Source organism: Buceros rhinoceros, unplaced genomic scaffold, assembly GCF_000710305.1.
Source record: "Buceros rhinoceros silvestris isolate BGI_N320 unplaced genomic scaffold, ASM71030v1 scaffold1891, whole genome shotgun sequence".
Lineage (NCBI taxonomy): Eukaryota > Metazoa > Chordata > Aves > Bucerotiformes > Bucerotidae > Buceros > Buceros rhinoceros.
Genome location: NW_010393458.1, coordinates 39169 through 45385, shown reverse-complemented (window position 1 = coordinate 45385; position 6217 = coordinate 39169). Strand labels below are relative to the sequence as shown.

At 41.3% G+C, this 6217-nt stretch overlaps 1 protein-coding gene across 1 annotated transcript in view; it reads left to right on the top strand.

Moving 5' to 3' along the window:
* Window positions 1–6217, top strand: part of LOC104501091 (DENN domain-containing protein 5B) — a gene marked incomplete at its 3' end in the record, with an annotated part of 59047 nt that overhangs the window by 15825 nt on the left and 37005 nt on the right. The window lies entirely within an intron of this gene.

The window sequence follows — 6217 nt, the reverse complement described above, 5'->3', positions numbered from 1 at the left end:
GCTACCGTTTCCTGTATGATGCTGTTTGCTGTGAGTCAGGCCCTGGTGGTATTTGGGTACCCAAATGTATGTGCTGCAACTGTTGCAATGCACCAGAGTGTCTGATCAAGTGAAGTTCAAGTTTTCTCCTGGCTTTCAGGGGGTTGTCCAGACTCTTGGAGGTTCCTCTAAGTCTTACTGGAGGCCTGTCCATATTACCTGGGTTCCCAAAAGGCTTCTGTGATGCTGTCCCTAAACTAATAAAATGCGCCTCAGGGAAAAAGTTTGGTGGTTTAATCAGACTAGAATGAACAAGGTGAAGCCAGGAGGTATGCGTGCCTTTTAACGAAAAGACAAGATGGTGAATATCTCAATATTGGTGAATATTCTCAAGAAATGTGGTTAAAGCAACAGACAGCTTGAAATAGAGAGGAGAGGATGGGAAGTCATCTAAAATCGAGGACAGGTTAACAAAAGTGAACATTTGGGTTTGCCATATAAAAGGAAAGGTCAGTGAGTGTGTAACAGTAATGTTAATGAATAAATGACTGAGAATGGGGAGAAATGTTCAGGGAGGTGAAAGGAGGGTAGTTCACCTGCAAATGACTGAATTCAAAGGATAGCTAGTTCTTTGTGGAACACTTCTCCACACGGACTCCAGGGGTTTGCTTTCAAGAACTGAAAATGAAGAGCTTTATCTGCTCTTGGTTTGAAGTGTGAGCAGAAATCCTGCTGTTAGTTTTGATTAGGCTGCTTTTCCCCTCCCTTCTGCTTCTGTGTGTGTGTGCTTACTCCTTTCTTCCTCGTTTTGAATCATGCTACCTTTGCCACTTGACACTAGGGTTCAACATTAAGCAGCAACACCTCTGAAATGCCTTCCCATCCCTGCTCGTCATTCCCACCATTGTCCTTGCTTATGGACTCACTGAAATTAGATTTTTTTCTTTTTTTTTTTTTTTTTTTGCTGTAAGCTAGTAGGAAAAATCTGCATGTCAGATTACATTTTAGTAATAAGTCATGCAGATGGAGAGCAACTTGCATATGCATTACTTCAGACAGATGCAACGTATCCACTAAATAATTTTGACTCAGTTTTCAGCACCACCAGAAGATAGATGAATAAGTGGTTTTTCTTCAAATTACTGGCTATAATTTAAGGGTTTAGTTGTTTTGTTTGTTTTCACTGTGGATTTGGGGGTTTTGTTTGGTTTTGGGGGTTTTTTTAAAGAAAAATGAGATAGTGAGAATGAATTCTCTCCACCCTCCAAAATTCAGAATTTTTTTTCCCCGTCTCCCTCTATTGTTGCTGAATCTAGGGATGTCCTTGACATGAGCTTTACTTCCTTGTCTAATATAGACGCGACACGATGGTGCATGGGGAAAAGTATACAGTTATATTATGGAAATACTGTGATTATCTAAATAGCATGTGTGTAAATGCTGGTTCCCAGAGGTGAGAATTACGGAGTGGAGGTCAAGTGCAAAGCCTCAGTTTTGGCATACCCTGGTAGCTGAGTGCTCAGTTAATTGTGCGCTGTGGTTTCTTTTAAGTGTCAGTCTTGCTGTTCCTGAAAGAGGAAATCAAAACAGCTCTTCTATTTGAGATATAACTAGGCTAGATACTGCTGAAATCTCCTCTCTAAGCTTTGAGATCCATCAGGGAGAAATGCTTTCTAAACTCCCAAGTTCTTTCAAGGAGAAAGATGAAAAGAAGCTTTTGGCTTATGTAACTCTTTTTCCAAAGTAAGGAATGAGTGAACACTTTTGCAAATCTGGCCTTCCTTCCATTTTTGCTTTAAAGAGCATGGACTCACTGGCCTGTGTGTCCAGTGGCATGGCCTCGCCGCAATATTCCCAAACTCAACAGAAGATTAGTAGAGGATGATATTGCATCCACGGGGTGCAATTTCAAGTGGGAGAACACTATGAACCCTAAGTCAGAATTCGCTGAAATGCTACCATACTCAAGAAATCACAGCACTGGATCAAAACCTGTTTCAGTTTCCCAAACTATTTCAGTGAGGGTGCTGCTAACAACACATGTGGGAAATGTAAGCTGGCTTTTTCTGTGGTACTCCTAGCCTTATTGGAAGATTTTCATTTGAGCTTGCCAAAAAAAAAAAATTCTCTTTTCAGAGACTAAAAGACTTCTTTTGGGAAGTTGAGTGAAAATATGAATTGTTGCACAACCCTGACCATACAATGACCCTGCTTGCCCTCTGCTGAGAGCTTGAAACTTATAACTAAACTTACGTCTGCTAAAGGCAAATTACTTTTTGTGGCCAAGAAAGAGCAGGAGGAATATGAAGACATCAAACACGGAGAACGACTGGCTAAACAACTTTAGTTCTGAACTTTATAGGCAAGCATGAGCAGTGCGCCGCCTGGCAAAAGGATGGTGGTCAAGTGGAGTTACACCTCGTTAGTGATAAAAGCAGTGAAGGGCTGGCAGGAAGGATGCACAGAGACTGTACTGGCTTTTCTGGAGTGTTTTTTGTTTTTTCGGTTTTTTCCCCCTAGTGAATTAGGAGTTGATAATGAAAAGGTTTATTTTTAACACTGTAGCTGAGACGTGTTTCCAGCAGCCTGAATAAAGGCATCCAAATAAATGAAGAGGTGAGGGTGTTGTGTGATTTTACCCAGCTTGCCCTGGACTCGTTCCCAGTGTAATATGAGAGTGTCTGGCACAGCTCTGCAGTGGGGAGAGGACCAACTGATAGCTGTTCGTACCATGCCTGTTACTGTCAGCTTTGGGTATCCAGTTGTTTTGTTCATGGTGTTTTATGGGTGAGTGGTCTCCTATCACGTGGGAAAATGAAGGGATCGAAGTGGACTGTAACTTCACTTTGCAGCTGTGGTGGTCAAGCAAAGTGGTGGAGAGATGGACGTGAAAAATTTATGAGCTCATTTTTTCAGCTCACTTTTTGAGCTCTTTCATTCCCCAACATTTTGGACTGCAGGCAACTATCTTAATCCTCCATTTCTCACAAGTATATGGCTTATGAACTTTAAAGCAGCCTGATGCTAAGGAGCTACCACCGTGGCTTTACAAACCAGAGTTAGGGAAATGCTGGTGTGGATAATTATTTCATTCTGAGGCAAAAGCCACTAGGACCAAAACATTTCAGTCTGAAGATATGCAATGTGTGTGCAGCCTGCAAGCACCACATGGTGCTGTGGCATCATTACGGCAAAATGCAGAGGGTGGCAAGGATAGCTTGGGAACTGGCAGAGGCCTGTGCTTGCATCCTAAATGACAAGACTGAAAAGACAAGTCCTCACTGTTAACAGAGGCAGCATGGACTTCCAGGCAGTTAATCAAAATCACCGTTGGTGGGTAGATGTAATAGACTGCTCTAAGTGCTGACTTTGGCCTGCAAAGGTGATACAGAAAGCACTACCTGAAAGCACTAGCAGCAAAACTCCTGTGGCTTCGGGTTACATGTTCCTGCATATCAAGAATACTTTTAAGTTTAAATAGGGCGAAATCTTAAGAATGGGGCTTTGAAAACCACAGAAGGGATTAGATATTTTTCCCCTGCAGTTCTATAGGGTGCAGTCTTTGGATTGCAGCCTCATAAAATTCATCCTCTAAAAATCAAAGCTAGGATTATGATGTGTTCCTGTGACTTTCAAAGGAAGAACATAAGAACTACCAGACTCCCAATAAAGCCACGGTACAGAGTCATGCTTGTTATCATTAAACAAGGCACATGATGTAGCACACATCTAACACATCTAAGGTTGTGTAAGCTCGGGGCTGACAGCCTTCTGTTTCATAAACAGGTTTGCTGTTGTGGTTTTATTATAGTTTATTCAATCGTAGAAATTAATACTCTTGCAAGGACCTTTTATCTTATTCAGAGTGCAGCTCTCCCATGTGACCGAGGAGATGTAAAGGTATCGTGAATGTCCAGGCTTCCAGCAGTGTCCAAGTTAATAACGCTCTGCAATTGCTGCTGCAATTTCCCAAGGATCAGTAACAAAACGCCACTGGCGTGAGATATCTGCTGGAGAGAGATGAATTAAATTGTGGGCTCTGCAGAAGCCTCGGCAACCCATTTTGTCTGTCTGGCTTTCTAGGGATTTAAACATGAGAGGGAATGTGTGGATGAGACAAAGATAAAATTCTTAGCGCTTAGGCTGTTTCTACTCATTATAATTTTGAGCATTTCCCAAGTTATTTTTCAAAGGGCCTGAATAATTGCTCCTCAACAATTGAAATATTCTTTGCATTGTATTTTTTTTTTCAGTCTTAGAAATTATAATACAAATGACTATGCGTATATATATAGTCATCACCTAGAAAAAGGTCATGGCTGAAAGATCTGGTTTGGGGGAGATTTTTCTAAAATGAGTGATGTGTTTGCCTTTTAAAGCATTTTTACACCAAAGAGTTACACAGAAAACCTTTGCTGTTCTATTCCTTATTTAAATAGTTGCACTCCATACCAGTATTCATCAAAACCAAATGAAGCTATTGCAGAGAACAATTTACCAGGAGACAAAATGTGTCTGTGAAAGACACGGGTTTCGGGCCTCAACAGCATCACAGTCAGAGGAGACTACAGTGCGTGTTCCCCTGGAAAGGAGTCAACTGGATGGAATAATCAGAATATACTCTTTTTTCTTAAGTGGAAAGAGAAAACTGGCTTTTAATTAAAAGCTGCTTGATTTTATTAGCTGAAGTCAATACAGCCTCAAAGATCAAGTTTTTAAAGCATCTAGAAACAAGAAGATAGTATGGGTCTGTACCATAACCCCACTCCTGCTTGTATCCACAGTGAACTGTGGAGGAAGATCGAACAACTGCTTTTAACACCGTGCACACACACACTCCACTACCTCTCTGTTGTTTTAAATTGGATCTGATTATTTTAAAACATCTTTACCTTTTAAGAACAGGGGGAAGAAAGTTAAATTGGGCCTTACATTCCAGTTATGGCAGTCAAAAGTGGTCTTGAGCCAAGTTGTTGCCTGCCGGAGTCTGTGCCCTCCCCCCCATCCTGCTGCCCCAGCAGCCGTGGGGACGAGCAAGGGGCTCTCTGTGTCCTCAGGAGTATCTTCATGTGTCATGCTGCTGCCTTGTCAGCTTTGTTGGACTTTTGCCCTGCTCTCAGAGGCTTAACCATGCCAGTAATGGGAACTAGTTCAAGTTTTCCTGTGAATTAGTTCTTAAGGTGGCTCTTAATCATAAACTAATTTATGCTGAACCACTGTTTGCAGGTTGTGACATGGATAAATCATATAAATGGAAATTTATTGAAGTGTGGTTTGTTTTTTTTTTTCCGTTAAACATTTGCCAACAGGAGAAAATGGGAAGAATTTCCTCAGTGAGTATCAGCCTCGCAATGTCTCCCTTGAGGCAGAGCTGACCCCCAGTCTGAGAGGCTAATTCGTAGTTCAAGCAATTAGATACAGGCTCGACTTGATCATCCTGTTTAAGAAAATACGTATTTTCAGATTTGCATAAATTGCCACTCTGCTTTTATCCTATACTCGGGTGCTGGTAAATCCGCTCTTCTGTCAAGGATGAAGGGCATTGGGATGTTGTGGGTCATTTCCCTAGGATGGTCTGGTGGTTACAACCCGTATTACCAAGCTGTCCAAGTTCCATGAAGGCAGCGCTGTTGCAAGATGCTTTCTATGGTGAATATACATTTCCTGCAGCATTTTTGTGCATTTTATCTGAACATTTCTTGAAGATCACCTGGTCTGGCTTGTCAGTCATCACAGCTGCCAGAATACAAACCAGATGAAAGATGAAATCTTCCAGAGTGCTTTGAAGTCTTATATGCATTGCTTCTGTGGAGCTATTGAGATCTGGTTTGAAAACCTTTGCTTTTATAAACAATTTTTGTCTCAGATGTGAATTTCAGATTTCTTTTTCATCTGCAGTATGCTATACATAAACATTACAGATCTGAAGGTACCAAGCCCCCAGACAGGTCACGTAACTGTCATGTGCCATTCCTGACTCACACCCGGAGCTCAAAGCAAAGTAGTAATTTTTGTTTTCCAGTTTTTCAAATACACTTTGCTCAGCTAATCCATATCTCATTACAAAATGTAGCAGCTGAACAGCAGTTGCTTATAAGTTGCTTTTAGAGACCCTGGTAGTGCAAGTGAATGGTTTGACCTGATGATCTTAAAGGTCTCTTCCAACCAGATGATTCTATGATTCTATAATATTTTGACTGAAGAGGTAGCACGTGGAAAAACTGTTAGTTGAAAGAGT